General features: G+C 38.1%; 1 protein-coding gene across 4 annotated transcripts in view; it reads right to left on the reverse strand.

The window, feature by feature from the left end:
• The window catches only part of sema6cb (semaphorin 6Cb), a 117,552-nt gene extending 106,709 nt beyond the window's left edge, over positions 1 to 10,843 (reverse strand). For all 4 annotated transcript variants that reach the window (XM_016665320.1, XM_007540856.2, XM_007540855.2 and 1 more), the window contains exon 1: positions 10,716 to 10,843. The gene's annotated coding sequence lies outside the window, so the exon portion shown is untranslated. The remainder of the gene's footprint in view (positions 1 to 10,715) is intronic.
• Between the last annotated feature and the right edge of the window lie 6,811 nt (positions 10,844 to 17,654).

Below are 17,654 nucleotides of genomic sequence, written 5' to 3' on the forward strand. Positions count from 1 at the left end.
GAAAAACAAAAAACAATCACTCACTGCCAAGGTTGCAGGTAAACATGTAAAATCCCATTCTGTCCAAAGTTTAATCCACATTAACAAATCCTCTTCTGAGTTTCAATAACAATGTTGTAGTCTGTCTTCCACCAGCTCTTGAGTGTTTGTGCAAGAAGCAGTTGCACCACATTTCTGGTTGCCATCTACAGTGTCATCTTAACATTTCCTGTAGGGTCGCATTCTCTTGCTTTGCATCACAGCAGCTAAGGTGATTTGGACTCTTGCGAGTCAAATTGCAGTGACTTGAGCGTTAGGATTTCCACAAATGCAATTTCTGCAGAATGATCCCGGTCTAAAGTGTTCAGGATTAATGCTGAACAACATATCTATGACATGTTGTCATAGATATGTTGTTCATATCTACAACAATTGTCATTATACCTTTAATGTGGGTAATATTGGATTTGCAAAACACTGCTTTGATGCATAAGCTCTATAACTGCCAGTGTGCTATATGTCAATAGATCTACAACAAGCTTGAATCAAAGGCAACGTTACTTTCACTCAGTTTGTCATTAGAAGGCGCAAAGAGGAAAATAAAGCCGACACCAGCTGAAATCTGTCGATACTTAGAAAGTATTCTTGCATCAGTTTAAATTGGTATAAGTTGTTTTGAGCCAAACTTATGGCTTAAAAAATATTTTTGAAACATCTCATGATGATACTCTCAATATGTAAATCATTGCACTGGTTCCAAATGCATTCTTAAACTTCTGAAAACTCTACTTGATGTGATTGATGCCATATTTGTAAAAGAAGTTAAAAGAACATTACCTTACTATAATGAGTTGAAGAACCAAACCTCACAAGATTTTCAATAGTAGAAACAAAAGAATAATCAGAAGACTCAACTGCTGAGGAAAAATCTACTTTTAAGAATATCAATAAAGAACCAGAAAAAAAAAAATATTTTGGTCATGTGGGGTAACTCGGGAAATGTGCAACTCTTTGGATGTCACTGTGCAAGCGGGAACTCGTTTGTATTCATAGACTTAAATACAACTGCTAGAACATTTCTTCCGCTTTAAAAAAATAATTTTCTGTCTGCCCATTTCCCCTCCCCACATCTTACTATTTCCATCTGAATAAAGGAAAATAGAATATTTCTCTTACAACAGCAGTAGCTAAAACAGTAAAAGACAAGAGAAATCCTTGCTGATGTCTGGCAGAGGGGTTCTTCTCAAGGGACCAGTCAATGGCCGGGAAGCTACCCTTCCACCTGGTTTGTTTTGTATTAGTTAAACTTTTAAGGGTGAGAACAATTCAAGTTGATCTAACTTGGGGAAGAAAAAAAGCTTTTCAAATAAATATCACCCAGAAAAAGAAAATAAATGTTTAATGAAAGTCTGGAAAAACCTCGGATGCTGTAATTCAGGACATGTGCATAAAATAGTGTTTTTTTTTGTTTGTTTCTTTTTTTAATGACTTTGGCCAAATTCCCATTGAAATCATAGTAACTGGCTGTAAACCTAGAGCAGTAAATATTACATGCCAGTCAAAGTCCTTGTTTCCAATAGCTTAAAGAGTCTTGTGCCATTTGAATGAGTCACGACGGTTAAATGAGGCAATGACCTGCACCCCTTACTGTGTCCTTGGAGGATTTGTTCAATAGTGACAGAAGCTCGGTCCTATGTAAACACGGCAGGGTAGGCCAGAAAGGGCATGAGGTGGCGTTTACAACCACAGCCATGCCGTGGTCTGGCAAAGGCCTGAGCTTTGAAATGGAGATTCATGAAAATCAGCCTGGCTTAGTTTCAGTCCTAAGCGGTTTGCTAATAGCTGTCTAAGTTCAAGGCTCCCATTTGTCAGCTCGGCTGATGTCCGCACCCTGAGGAGGATTCCCTTCCTCTAATACTTTTCTGCAACATCACTGAAAAAGTGTGCTGTGAATACACAACAATCAAAAGATTGTGAAGGGTGTTGAGACTATAGTGAAGATTACCAGAGCAATAGTCCAGAAAAACTGCAAGGAGCCAGTGATACAATACAGAACAACACTGCTGAGTTGATGTAAAATGTTTCTTTTTTTAAAAACACAGACATATATTTACTGAATTACAAATGCATTTGTTAACTCTGCACCAGTACAGCTCACTTAAATACACAAATGGCTTCACAAGCTTTGTCAAAAAATGACATCTAATATGTTCACTCAGTGCAATTAGCAGTATAGCAGCCAATGTAAAATACACAATAAAGAAACTGACAAAAACAACATGCTGTCTACTTTGGTCACACATGTAAAAATAAGCTGCAACAAACCATCTTTCTGATGGCTAAGAAAGTGCAATTAGAAATTCTAAATATAATATAAAATAAATAAAGCATGACATCAGAGAATTAGACTGAATAAATCTAATAGAACGGGAATATTGTCACCAATCTAGATTTATGAATTTATTTTCCCTCTATATCAGGACTGATAGAGATAATATTGGATTAGTGCATCTCTGAATATTTTATGATGCATCAGTAAAAAAAAACAAAACAAAAAAAAAAACACTGAGGACATCTAGCTGTCAGTCATCAAAAGAAAAGCGTTGGCTGTTTTCTCTAAGTTCAGCCTCAACCCTTGATACAGGCTCCAAACAGGAAAAGTCACATCCCAGGAATACAGGAAGTGATTCAGCCTGCATAACAAAGTGAAAGGAGAGCAGGAATGACGGGTAGAGAGTCGATGTAAAGCACCAAGGAGGAAGTGAAAGTGGAGAGGGAAAAGGAATAAAACTAAGTTAGGGAGTAGTGGTGTGAGGGGAACAGCTGAAAGAGGTTGTGGGGCCCCAGGTGAGCCCTGTGGTTGGTCATTTCACAGCCCCGTAGGCTGAATAACACTGACAGGTCAGCCGGAAGACTCTCTGCCAAGAGAAACCCTCTGTGGAAACAGACTCAACACACAATCTCACACATAAAAACATTACAATCCATACACATACAGTTCCCTATCTTCACCACAAAGCAATTTCCTTTTCAAATCTCCCGCACAATAACTAGCCACTGATTACTGACCTTTACCATTTTTTCTTTTCATACATCAGCCCCATTCTTTGGCTGAAGGAAGAGAAATGCAGCTCCGTCACGACTCCAAGCTGTAAATCAGCCAACATCCTACATTCATCATATATTCTCAGCGTACAGGACGCATGTGAATGTGCAGAGAGCATGTCCAGTTTAGGGAATAAAAAGCTGACAGCTGAGAAGATTGGATGATCAAGGATGACAACTTGATGTTATAACCATCATTATTGCACTAACAAGTCAATTAAAGTGGATTGCAAGGCTAAACGTCTGTGTGCTCATAGAAGCGTGACAAACGTGCGCTCACAGGGAGCGGTGTTTCCGTAACATGTGATGGTCACATTCATGGACAGACTGGAAAGTGGCAGGCCCCTTCCAACGCCACAAGAAAACATATTTATTTTCACAATAACATATGTTCCAAAAAAGTTGGCTAGTATATGGAAACATATAAATTCAGCCTTTTGGATCGAGTCGTTTTGCAATAAATATCTACACCTGAGATGATTTTCAGCTTCAGAGATGCTAAAAGTCACAGACATGAAAAAGAACTGAAGAAAATGTGGATTTATAGAAACTAATATCATAGCATATAATGCAACCCCGCCTCTGTACCGTTTCATCATTATTCAAATCAAACTGAGGGAGGAAAAAGGCCTGCTTTAAAAGTTATTTTAAAAAAGAAATAATATTTTTCTGGCAACAAATTCATAAGTTAACTTTTGAGCTATTTTGTAACACGAACTGCTTTTTCTCCCAGAGTTGTAAGTCAGCTCTCAAGAGGAAAATAAAGGTCAAGTGAAAATGAACTAAATCTCCTTCTCTTTCTGGCGCAGGTAGGGTTTCTAACTAGTCACTGGTTTAAATCTTCTGAGACTTTTACCATTTGTTTCAAGGAGATTGGATATAATTTTCTCCCCGATCACGCATGAAAATTAAGGCAGAGAGGTGTTTGCTTCGGATCCATCCATGTGGCAACCTCCTGATGCAGAATGAATGCCGCTGACAGAGAGCCTGTTCGGCTGACGAGCAGCGGGAATGCAGGTGGGCAGGCTGTGGCTTATCTGTCGGAGCAGCCAGAGGTACACCACACCTCCTGCCTTAAGAGCGGCTACGACTCAACGACCACATGCAGAGAGAATGAGAGGGTGGCAACATGAACGGGGAGACGAGAGAACAGAGCGGTAGAGCTGCAGCAGGTGCTGCAAGAAGATCAGAGGCACAAAATAATGCTGGAGATCCTGGGAGCTGTGAATGAATAGTTTCAATTCAACAGGAACTATGTTGTTGTCGAGTCTGAAGCAAACGGCAGGGTTCGTATGTCAGAGTTTAATAACTTGGTTCTAAGAAAAATACAGGTCTATATAAAGAAATACACCTATAAAGGTCATGAACTACCTTAAATATGGCATCATGCATAATCATTATGTGAACAAAAGTCGTGCTAGTCACAGATCATAATCTAGCATATTTTGAAACAGTCAAAAAGTCCAGAATGTGATCAGAATCAAAACTATTACAAATATGCTGCCGCAGTAAGATAAAATTTGATTTATAAACCTTTTCTCTGACTACAATCCACTAGAACTCAAGAAACTATTTGACGACAAAGAAAAATACATATAAATACATGATGTAGTTCAGGGAAATTGAATGGTGTGCTTGCAAACTGAAAATAGAAAAAGACTGAATGACAACGGCACGATGTCGGCAAATTGACCCGGAGCTACACAAAACCTTAAATCTAATTGTTATTTAGACCTAATGACCCAAAGATCACACTCTGTTTGCAGACTTTTTTAATGTATTTCCGTCTGACTGACTGAACATGGCGGTAAAATAAAGTTGAGTCATGCCCAGACTTGTTATAGTTCCAGCATTGCATCTTCTCACTCTATAATTATAGCTATGTAGCAGTTTATGCCCATATCTAACCATGTCAAAAGAAAAAAACTCAAAACATTTCAGTCTCTTGTTTATTGGACTATTCTCTCGCCTTATGCAAGAAATGTTGAATTACTGATTACCAACCGGAAATTCCTTAATAATTTCATTGATTTATAAAATTATGTATATATTTAAAAACTCTTCAGCTACATAATGTGTATTTTAAGGTTTTTTCAATGTTTTTACCCAAGATTTCTACTAATTATGTTGTTGGAGTACCTGGACTTTCGTAATCTCATTTAAATTCACTAAAGTCTCAGTCAATAACAGACCAGTGAGAACATATTAAAATCATTTTGCCATTTTTAGATGGTCAAGTTTTGCATGCCAGCATAGACGGATAGCTGAGCCTCAGCTATATTCATTTTAAATATCTACTATTGCTTAGAAAGGTCTTACACCAAAAAAGGTTAAAGCGGTAAAATTCAACCTCTTTTGTTTTTTTTTTCTTCTGAGACACAAATCTGACATTAATCCTTGTTCACCTTTACTTGCCCCACAAATACCTCCACTAATACCCCTGCATCTGTAACTCAGAGTGGCTTCAGCTGCAGCATCTCACCTTGCCTAAAATTATCACCAGGGCTTCTAATGTGTTGACTAAGCAGCTCCAGGCTCTCCGACTGGGAGCTCAGTCAGGCTTTTATGGGAATGTGTGAATGTGAGATTCCAGGTGTCACTTTAATTGAGACCTTGATACTGTTGTCTGAACAAAATTGTAAAGTAGTAGGGAAGACACAGCGCCACACTTGTAAGAAAAATGCTGATTACACAGTGGGAACAATTTGATTGAAGCCCAAAACAAGGATCTGAAGTCCATAAATGTTTCATTAATGCACCCGAGTCACGCTTCGTTTTACACTGAGGGGGAAAAACATTATCTGAACAGAATGAAAAGGCCCTCCGTCCACAACAGTCTGCTGCATATAAACAGAGCCTTTTTCTTTTTTCTGCAGTGTAACAACATTACAGAGGTCTCCCATCTGATTGATGAAAGTGCCAGCTCTGCAAGTGCCTCTTTTACATAGCAGAGAGTCTTCTCTGCAGCCCACAATTCATCATCTGACAGTGGGATGGTTGCATCCATCTTAATGCATTACACAGACAAACAAATGGCAGGTCGCACAGTGAAACCGTGAATCCCTTCAGGGTAGTGCAGACAGGGTTCTGCAGATCGGAATGCAGTTCACTATTAACATACCAACCCCACATGCATGGAGACAGACTGCCAGCATTATGTCCTAGAAGACTGCACAGTTTAACCAGTTCTGAAGATAAAATGCTCAAAACATAGGAAACCACTGTGAAAAACGGTTCCTAGAAGAGTTAGCATCTCTGAGACAGCTTTGTTGACTAGGGAAACTCCATTATCTTTACACATAAAATGTGAAATGATGCATTAAAACTTCTGGTTTTAGGATCAGTCTTATGTTGTTTGAACTATTAAGTAATTTAAAGTGTAACTAACCCCTTTTGAAAGCATATTCTAGCAAATTTAGAAAAATTCCACCAAAGTGGGTGGAGCTAAGAGACAATCCAGGGCATGGCTAAGTGCCCTGGAAACGACCAGCAAGAGTACATGGGGCTGTGGTCAAGATGACAGAAACACTGTTGCCAACTTATCCTCCTTGTCATTATCTTAGCGACTTTTCAGACTCCTCTGGTGACTTATTTAAAAAAGAAACTAGTGATAAATCAACTAACTTTTCCAACAACATACGACTGACTGGCTGTTCTTCAGCTGCGATTTGTGCATGCTCAAGAAATGAGTCCTGCAATGAGCTTCCTAAACAGTCTATCCCACAGCATACTGCTGCCAGCAGTTAGACCAGGAGACCCATTCCACTCTATCCAAATTGCAAATGCTTGTCAAACTCGCTAGTGAGTGACGAAAAGCTGTACCGTTTTGAATAGGTAGTCATCGTTCAACCTAAAGAGGCCAGCAAATTTACAAGGAAATGTCAAAACCTACAAAGAAACGTAAACATAGAACCCTAAATAAACTATTTAGATAGCTTATCAGAAAAAAAAGTTGATTTGGGGGTTAATTACACTTTCAGAAGTGATTTCTCTGAAAGTCCTTATGTCTATGATATAAAATAATGTTCCAACCAGAAGGATCACCACTCCAAGAAAATGCCCATTTCCATCTTATCTTTATAGTTTGACATAATGGAAGTGAAATAGCAGCCAATGAGGGTAAGAGCAACCTGAACTCTGTGTCTCTGCTGCTGCAGAAGTCTCATCATGTGAGTGTCGTTGCTGGATGCAGAGCAGACAAATGTCTGGAGTAAGAAGCAGCTGTTGTTTTCCTACTGCAGTCTGAAAAGGCCTCAGGTCAGGATTTCCTGATGACATTTTAACTAACCACCATCCAAAGTAGTCACAAGAAGCAGAGTCATGATTGTATTTGGCCCATAACATAAACATACCTTTAAGCCGTTTATATTTTCTCACCATAACTGAAAAGGAGCCTGACTAAAATCAATTCATGTTCACTAGTGGTGCTGGTCACGCTACGCAGAAGCTCCATTCCAGCAGAAAACAAACGAAGGAATCAGATTTGCAAAGTGAGAACTGGATTACATTCTGCTTGTTTTCTGTTCTCTACATCTACTGATGTGGATCTAGGTCCAACTCTTTAAATCATTTTTGCTGGATCTGCTCCATGTGAGGTGCAATGTTGGGGGAAAGTGCAAGCTGACATCCTGAAAGAACAGGGATTGTGTGAAAGGTCCAGAGGAGAAAAAAACCCTGAATTCAGGACATTTATGTAACCCAAAACCAAACTTTCAATCACAAAAATATGAAATGGTAGGAGAAAACGGAAATCTGTCAATAAATCTTATCATCAAAAAACTATTTCATGTCATTAATGTAATTCAAAAATTCAAACTCATGTATTAGATTTACTACACAGAAACAGAAAAAAATTAATTCTTTTTATTATAAAATTTGATTTCAGAAAACCAATAAAACCACAATTTTTTCATCAGAAATTGTATGTTATGACATACAAAAATGTGGGCAAGACTGGTGAGCTGGCAGTTGTCCAGCAGTCAACGACACCCTCCAGAAGCCACAAAAGCTTATTGCTAAAGAGCTGGCTGGTCACAGAGCTCTGTATCCAAGCACATTAATGGAAAGTTAAGTGAAACGGGGAAACTGTGGTAGCAAAAGATTCATAAGAAACAGGGATAACCACAGCTTGAGAGAACCGTGGAGCAAAGATTCAAGAGTTTAGAAGAGATTTAAAAGACAATAATTACAGCTGGAGTTTCTACGTTGTCAAACCCACTTTGACAAACTCATGGACTGACCTCCAATGAATAAATGTTCAAATATTACCATGAAGCATCTTATGAGAACAAGCAAAGTTGAACACAATAACCATAATTATGTTTGTTTTAAACCCTCTGAGTTCAAATTTCAATGGTAACTTTTTTCACATGCTAATAAATGTTATGTCCTTAAATATAATCCATAAACGTTCATGCTCATGCCTTGTACTGACAAAGAAAAGTTCACAAAGACGACATTCATTAAAGCACAGTTTTCTACATTCATCTACTTTCGTGGAAATCGGTTCAAGCCAGTTGAATTTCAAGAAAGGAGGGGCTGTGGGTCCGACCCACCAGCAATGCATTCAGGGATTTGTAGTGGTTAATGCAAAGTCAAGCCACGAGTTGGCCACCTTCTGTTGTAGAGCCACCACACGCAGACATAGCCAGGACATTGGATACCACTGTTGCATTCCTTGTATTTAGCAACTCCTTAAACTCAACACAATATCAGAACATCCTAGTTAGGCCAAGGCCTAACTAGGATGTAAATAGTATAAGTAACAAATATACTGTTGTTACTTAGTGGTGCAACATTGTCCTTTTATATCAAAATTAACTTTGGTTACTAAGTTGCCATGCCATTTCAGTGCAGTTATTCACATAAAAAGCATTTATTTTAACAATTCCTATGCGACATGCAAATTACTATTCTAGAGTAATAGTCACGAATTCACAGAGACACCAAAGAAAAGTTTAGACCCCAACAATTTAGCCAATAAGCCTATATTTTCCCTTACCGTCTTTTCCTCTCGACAAAAAAAAAAAAACAAGTTGTGGGTAATTGGCATGCAAGGTTGAGCCGAGCGGTTGGATGAGCCAGGTCCTGAGCTAGAGCACAAAGCACAACGGCTTTGCCGTACCCTCAAAATTAGTTTAAAGCTGTGATTCAGCAGCAGGCTGAGACCTGCACAATGCTACCGCTGCCATTCATAACAGCAAATCCTTTTCTCTGGCATAACAACTGAGCCACACCATCAGGCTGCACCTCCCACATGTCACAGCAGCAGGTAGAGAGGTCCAAACGACAGGGCTTCAGATATTGGCCCATGTTATGTATATGTCTGCGTCTAAATTTACTCATCCACATTATAATCCTTTAGTCATATTTATGATTTAACGTGTGAGGACACAGTCGCTGTCTGGTGCTTACTGGTTTCTAAAGTTATTTAAATCTTATCTCCAGTGTAAAAACACAACAACAGATTTCAGTGTTACTTATTAAAGAGAATATAAAGCTAAAATTAAAAAGCAATGCCAGAAAAACTTAACACAACCAAGATACTTTCTCTGATTTTAAAAGGAAAAGTCTTAGGTGAATGCTTTGTGCACCTTTATTGCTTCTGTTCTTCTTTAGATAGTTTTTACATAACCATATTCTGAAATCCAAGATCACAACATCCGTAGGTCACAGTAAATATTGACCATTATAACAAGAAGGAGAAAGCATCTTCTATCCTAGATGAATCTAAATGCACAACGTCCAATGGCTAAAGTTCAGCCCAACTGGTTGTCCACAAAACAGAGTTTGATAAAGTCACAAAAAATATATATGTTTTGTGTGAGATAATTTAATTTCTGCTCTCAAAAACTCATGAGCTGATCTTAAACCTTTGGTCTGACTAGTAGCCATGGCTGCCATACTGATGTGTGTTATCTAGTATTAAAAGTCTGCCTTTGTTGTTTTACTGAAAATAAATTTTGTATTCCTTTTCAGCTTCCAGCAAGCTGGTCATCTCTTCTGCTCGATGTGTTTGATGCTTCTTTAATCTAAAATGAGCTGCACAATATTTTTAGAGAAACTAATATGAAGCTGCTGGTTTAAGTTAATATTTAATGACCTATGTTTAATAAAATGCAAAAAAAAAAACAAACAAAAAAAAACATGGTCTACCATTGTAAACTTCAGAGTGAAAACCAACTGCATGCTTTTTCACTATGTGTTATGTGCATTTATTCGTTTTTTAGGGTTTTTATGGTCTTAATCATTAGAAAAGAAAAAAAAAAAACACACACACTCCAGTGTAAAAGAAAAAGTTAATTAACTCTGCAGCATATTTAAAGAGCCTGCATAATTTTCATTTTTTAGTTCAACTTTGAAATGCCAACTGTCTACTTCTTCAAATTTCAAGTTTCCTTTTATTCCAAATCAATATATTAAATTACCTTTGTAATGTTTCTAAGTTTCTAAGAAAAATTATGTGAACACAAACATTACACACAAGTTAAAACAAAATGCTTACAAAACAAAGAACTTTTTCTAATCTGTTAAATAATCCCCAAAGAAGTAATTTACAAAGCAAACAGATGAGATATAAAATAAATCTCATTTTCATGTGACGTTTAAGCCACTACTGACTCACCACTCACCAGTTAAGTGCACAAGTCAACGCTGACATAGGAGGAAGATAATAGTTGGAACAAAGGGATGTGGAGGATCGAGGTGGGGGGTGTCAGCTGATCGAATCTTCTCATTAACTTCCCCCAGGCCTGCAGAGAAACAGAAAAGGAGGAGGGGCAGAGAGAGGACAGGTTTAATGAAGACTCCTGCAGCGAAGGTTCGTCTCGCCTAAGATGCAGCGCTGTGAATAAGCCTGCCAGACAGATGGGCTGAGGAATTGATCGGTGGAATCGGTCCACAGAGACACAGCCACAGATTCAGAGACTGTTTAGTTGAGGTAGAGTGCACAATCACGGATATCAAAGAGGATGACATGTCTGTGGAATTTGCCACAGGTGGGTGAAAACTCTTCTCACAGTAAAAAAAGTAAAAACAAACACTTAAGAGTTCATGTTCTGAGTTTTATTTGAGCAGACAACAAGGAGGAGCTCTAACCATCAAAACTAAATCTCTCAAGCTCATTAGTTCTTCGCCTGACGAGTCAAAGGAAATCCCAAATAAAATCGTTGATAATTCAGGGAGTCTTTATACCCCAATTCTAAACTCAATGCAATTCAGTTCAATTCACTTTATTCTTATGGTGCCAAGCTTGACTCAAGGGACTTGACAAAAATAAATAAATAAATAAAAAAATTTATCCAATGATGCAGATTCACAGTGAAGTGCATGCATTCTGTGCAGTTTCTTCTTTTAAATTACTTAAGACTTTTTATATAAAACCGTAATACAAGTGCCTATGCAACTGTTTTCTCCTGACTTTCAGGGATAATGCTGCTCCATTCATCTGGATTTTAGTTCACACCATTTCATAAAGACATGACAATAAGCTACTCATGTTTCTTTTGCTCTTTTTGTCTCATCAATCATTTGTGCATCTACACCGATTAAGTTTACACAGAATCTGCCTTAGAAAACAAATCAAGAAAGAATTTCTCACTGCAAAACCTGGCCTGCAAATTAAGCCGTTTTTGTTCTTCCTGAACATGACAGTCATACTTTGATCAAATGATTTGTTGCACTGAATTAAATTACAAACTCTCATCACTCTTCAATATCCAGCTATTATTTTGGTTCCCCCATGTTTATAAGAGTCTCATTAAAACCGTCTAGGACATGTCTGTTAACTTTATTGATAAAAAAGCTTTGACACTTTTTGTCAACAAGCTTTTCGTCTCGTTTAAAAATGAATAAAATGTACATGGAACTCACACAGACAAACTGGAACTATGACAAAAATGACTGACATTTTCATTTATGAATACAAATGTGCCCAAAAAAATAGCTTAAATCCAGTTAGACTTAATGTTAGCTGATTGGAAAGGTGGGATGAGATGCATGAGATTGGATCTTGTTGCCCATGGCCTTCAGCTAGATTTGTTTTTTCTTAACATCTGCATTGAAATAATTAAAAAAAAAAAAATCAAATGTGATATTTTTTTTTTTTCATTTCATGACAAAACTGCAAAGAACACATTTTTCTCTGACTTCAACAAACTAAAACTAGACTATAACTTAAATAACTCAAGGAGAACAAATTATGACAAAAACTGAAACTTCAGTCAAAAGTCTGTCAAACTTATTGTAACTACAAACATAATGATAGTTACTTAATGTACAGAAAATAAACTTTTCACACTCCAACATAGAAATGTCATAACAGATTGTGTGCTGCATGCAGCAAAACAATGGCAAACTGCTGACACGTCCCACTGACATTTGTCAAAGGATCAGAACTGACCCAGCAAACAAAGTGCATCGAGCACGCAACACTCCTTTCAGATCTGTGTTCCCCTGAGGGCTAAGACACCTTCAATGATTCAGCCCAACACTGTCGCCATGGCTACCATGGCCTGACACCGCCGGCAGAGGTAAACGGGCAGAACACACTTGAACATTGTTGTCGTCACACAAAGCACATCCCGATCCGGGACGGCGGACTTGAGAGCCGATGCTTTTACACAAAGTCAACAACCTGATGGACAAACACAGCGAAAGGCTCTATCAGGGCGTCCACCTCCAGCTGGGATATCGTAGAACGTTAATTAGCCCTGATGCGACAACACACCACCTTCAGAAATGTCACATCCTCGTGAGGAGAGTGGAGAAAGGGGCCAGCTTCTGTTTGTTCTTCCTGCAGCAACATCTTCTCTCTTCCTTACCCCCAAGCTATTTCTTCGAACTTTGCCTTGCTCCCTCGTGCAGCCTCTCAGTTATGTGGTTTACTCTGTGATGAATGGCTCAATTTCAAGTTGAGTGTTTGGGTTTTTTTCTTTTCTTTTTTTTGTTGCTCCTCTGAGCTGAAATAGATTGCAATCTGTGCATTTGTGCAGAAACAAGATTGATTTCCAACTGAAACTCCACTTTCATGTATTAATTTTTTGGCTCACATTTTTTTGTGTGTGTTTGGTAAAATGCAATTGTTCTTGCAGATTTAGGTTGGGAAGAGCAGGAAATCCAGCTAAACTAGGAATAATTAGCCTTTTAATGGTTGGTTTTCTGATAAACTTGCTTTTTTTTCTGTCAGAAAGATTAATATTCACTTAAATAAGATTTAATAATGAAGAATTAGATCATGACTTTGTACTCAGAGTACATGTTTTAAGCACTAGTTACATTTTTATTTTAAAAAACAATGTCTTACTGTTTGTTTGAACCTTTGTCTTTTTGAAGATTTATAGACATCCTAAGGCTATCCATGAATATTCACTTATATTTAATCAATGAAAAACAGAAATTACTGAAATAATATTTGGCTTCCTTAAAATTCATCCAAAATTAATCAAACAGAGGCTAGTGAATTGGAAAATGAATCCCTTCTGCTGGAGTGAGAAGGTGAGAATAGAGCCGTGGATTTTAGCAGGGATTCTGGGTTTTAATCATGACAGTTTAATTACAATGTAAGCTAAAACTTTTTTAATAAGCTTTCAATTTTTGGGAGGGGGCTGTCTTACAGGTGAAAAATCAAATTGAGTCTGACTCAAAGACATTTAAATGAAATTTGCAAGAAAAGGAGCAGGAGGGAGAAATCAGACACAAACCCCATGTTTTCTCTACTTCTTCTTCCAGCAGTAAAACAAGAGAAACTCTGCACCAGCAAAAAGACAAAAGAATGGATAATAAGCCCGATGTGAAAGAAGAAAGAACCCTGTTCAAGGTCTACAGAGCTGAATGGTTTACATGTGAGCTGCCAGCTTACATTTTCTTGCTGTCACTGTTTTCTGGGGAGCATCAGGGATGCTTTAAAGAGAGCGGGCTCTCTCCCAAGAAGAGACGCTAAACGTCACTAACAATCACTGAGCTACCGGAGGAAGGAGAATCAGAAAAACAAGACAACAGAACAACAGAGGCAGAGTCAGATGAAAAGGGACAAAAAGCAGAAGGTGAAACAAAGGAAAGAAAAACTTATGTCTAGAGGTTTTCAGTGAAGTTTGCAGAAAAGCAACCAAGTCTCCGAGTTTAGAGCCTCTAGGGTAGCAACCATGCAGCACAAATATTAGTGCATCTATCGTCTCTGAGTTTATGAACATTTTTAAAGATACAATTTGGTGGTGTTTTTTTTTCTCCCTTTTCTTTTTTTCCTTATTTTCTCTTTTTCCCAATGCCAATAAAAACAGAGCTGGGTAATGAAGTATGGATTTTCATAGCAGGATGTCACAAAATACAAAGAAAAAGTGCACTGAAAAACAAAACAAAACAAAAAAACTTTTCATGCATATTTGGATCAATGACATAAGAGCTGATCATTGGTTATCACTGGCAGATGAGTGACTGGACATATTTGAGCAGATCCTGGAGGATTTTGAATTGCATTTGTGTTAAATCTTATGGGTTTGAGCTGGCGTTTGACTCCGATGACTGAGCTGTCATCAGTAATTAGGGATGGTTAAGCTCAAGAACTTTTTCACAGTTCAATTTTTTAAAATGTGGTTGGTTGATTTTTCATCTTCTGAAAAATGCATTATTCTCGTTTTACCGTACGATTGTCAGTGCAGTCCCAACGCACTCACTCACTTCCTGCCTTTGGTGTTGACTGGAACAATAGCGATAGTAGGAGCTATACTGCAGATGCAAACATAGGAATGATCTCAAGGCACTGACTGTCTGGGGATCATTTGTGATGGACAAAGAATTAAAATAGACAATGAAAAGGAAAAGAAAAAGAAAGATTTTTCACAGAAATACTGATTTTATCTGAGTGGATGCCTCCTCTCATCTTCCCCTCCACTGGAAGCAGAGAGCGTGGGAACTGTTTTCAGAGAGTTGAGCGGAGGTGGAAGTTTGACCCCGACTTATCGACGGCCTTCACAATCCACATCTTCATGGCTAATGTGGCTACCTGCCAAATACGGAACATCTCAAATAAAAGCCTACAGAAAAATACATTCTTGTATAGATATTTTTTTTTGCTGCTTACAGTTTAAATCACTAAAATCATTAGAAAAATTGGAACACTTAAGGAAAACAACAGACTATTCAATAAATCTTGCTCTAGGGGCATTTTTAAAGCGAAAAAGACAACTGGAGTTTTCACATTGTGCATTTTCTTTGGATCAGCCAGATACTTTTGGTCACTTCAAGTAAATCAACAACTCTGTGCTCTCTCATGCAAACTTGCAGGACTTAAAGTTGTTATTCCAATTTTGCACAATGCATAGTTATAGTGTATGATTTCTGAAGGCAGCTTTATTATTTCAAGATGTGATTTCATTTTTTCTCCACCAGACCTTGTTTCAGAGGCAAAACGAGTGCAGACATCAGATAAAGGCTGGGCTGTCACAAAAAAGCTGTTGACAGCTTGAATGTTTCCCTACCCATAGCTGGTGTTTAGATTGCAGACGAGCATCAAACAGCTTGTTCCTGTTTGCTTTCAGTCAGCGAGAATGGACAAGACGATGTTACACAAGGCTCCAAAACTGAAACTCTCCTCTTGTTGCATCTGTGAATGACAGCAAACTGTTGAAGAGGGCCTTTTCTCTGAGCTGACACTGCTAATTTGAATTTCAAAACATGATGTAAAGCCGTGATTAAAAGGCAATTACAGCTTGTGTCAATGAAAAGTCAATTAAATGTTTCAGGGTCTGTCAACAGGGATTTTGGCAAGGTGATGTAAATGGAAACAAGAGTAAGATTTGTGAAGAAAAATGACAGGAAGAGCCTGAAATAAAATAAAAAAAATAAAAACAAACAACAGAGCTGGGGAGGGCTCAGGAGACAACAGGAAGATGTGTGAATATTGCCTGCTTAGAGACGCGATTTCTTCTTCATCCCCTTCCACTCCCAAATTATAAAACATTGCTCCAAGGCAGCTTTCAATTAAGAATCAAATCCACCGGAAACATTGAGTGGGAATGTTTTATGATAAAACCTGAAATAACAAAGCCACCCACCCTCTTATTCAAATGATTCGTTTATGAAGTCCTACAGTCTCCCCCATGGCCATGTTTCAGATGAATAAGCCTGCAATGCTTATTTATACAAAAGTAATGAACAGAGAATATAAAAAAAGCAAAACAGAAATAGGAAAAAACTATTCATGCATGGTGTACCTGCCAAGTTTTTGATCTCCTGCGTGGAGCCTGCAGGAGCAGCTCTGTTTTAGCACTGAAATGCAGCAGAACTGACAGACCGCTGCAGCAGCCCTGTGAGGTGAGGCTGAGTCTGAACATGCTGCTGTCATTCTTCATACTCTGAACCAACCTTTGGTCCCAGCAGATATGGAAAAACGGAAAATATAAACAACAGAAAGACGGGCCAATGCTGCAAGCTTTTTAATTATTGAGGAAGCCCTGAAACTGACAGAATGAACATTACGTTTAACCCAAGATGCCTGACAGAAAGTAATGGAGAGGCTTAGGGATAAATTAAAAAGGGTGTCAAAGCATGGTAGATTACTGATGAGAGGGTCTGAGCTGGTGCTCCTCTGTTTCTTTCAGTTTGTGTTGTGTTTTGAGAGACTTTCATCCTAGGCGTAAATATTCATAGAAAACTTTAAAAGAATTCCACAGGATCAGGATCCTTTATTCGAGCACAGCACTTGTCTCTTGCAGCATAGTTTCTCTAATAAAGACTCTACCAACTACAAAAAAACAAAACAAAAAAAAAACATTTTTGCAGAGAAAAAAAAAAAGAATACTGGAACTCATATCAGTTGGAGTCACTGAAACAGCAAAGACCAGATGGTCAAATAGTCCAGCTTGTTTTCTCATATTAGCCTTTGCTCTCACGCTCCNTAGTGGTGCTGGCCACGCTACGCAGAAGCTCCATTCCAGCAGAAAACAAACGAAGGAATCAGATTTGCAAAGTGAGAACTGGATTACATTCTGCTTGTTTTCTGTTCTCTACATCTACTGATGTGGATCTAGGTCCAACTCTTTAAATCATTTTTGCTGGATCTGCTCCATGTGAGGTGCAATGTTGGGGGAAAGTGCAAGCTGACATCCTGAAAGAACAGGGATTGTGTGAAAGGTCCAGAGGAGAAAAAAACCCTGAATTCAGGACATTTATGTAACCCAAAACCAAACTTTCAATCACAAAAATATGAAATGGTAGGAGAAAACGGAAATCTGTCAATAAATCATATCATCAAAAAACTATTTCATGTCATTAATGTAATTCAAAAATTCAAACTCATGTATTAGATTTACTACACAGAAACAGAAAAAAATTAATTCTTTTTATTATAAAATTTGATTTCAGAAAACCAATAAAACCACAATTTTTTCATCAGAAATTGTATGTTATGACATACAAAAATGTGGGCAAGACTGGTGAGCTGGCAGTTGTCCAGCAGTCAACGACACCCTCCAGAAGCCACAAAAGCTTATTGCTAAAGAGCTGGCTGGTCACAGAGCTCTGTATCCAAGCACATTAATGGAAAGTTAAGTGAAACGGGGAAACTGTGGTAGCAA

Source organism: Poecilia formosa, unplaced genomic scaffold (assembly GCF_000485575.1).
Source record: "Poecilia formosa unplaced genomic scaffold, Poecilia_formosa-5.1.2 Scaffold567, whole genome shotgun sequence".
In the NCBI taxonomy this organism is placed as follows: Eukaryota; Metazoa; Chordata; class Actinopteri; order Cyprinodontiformes; family Poeciliidae; genus Poecilia; species Poecilia formosa.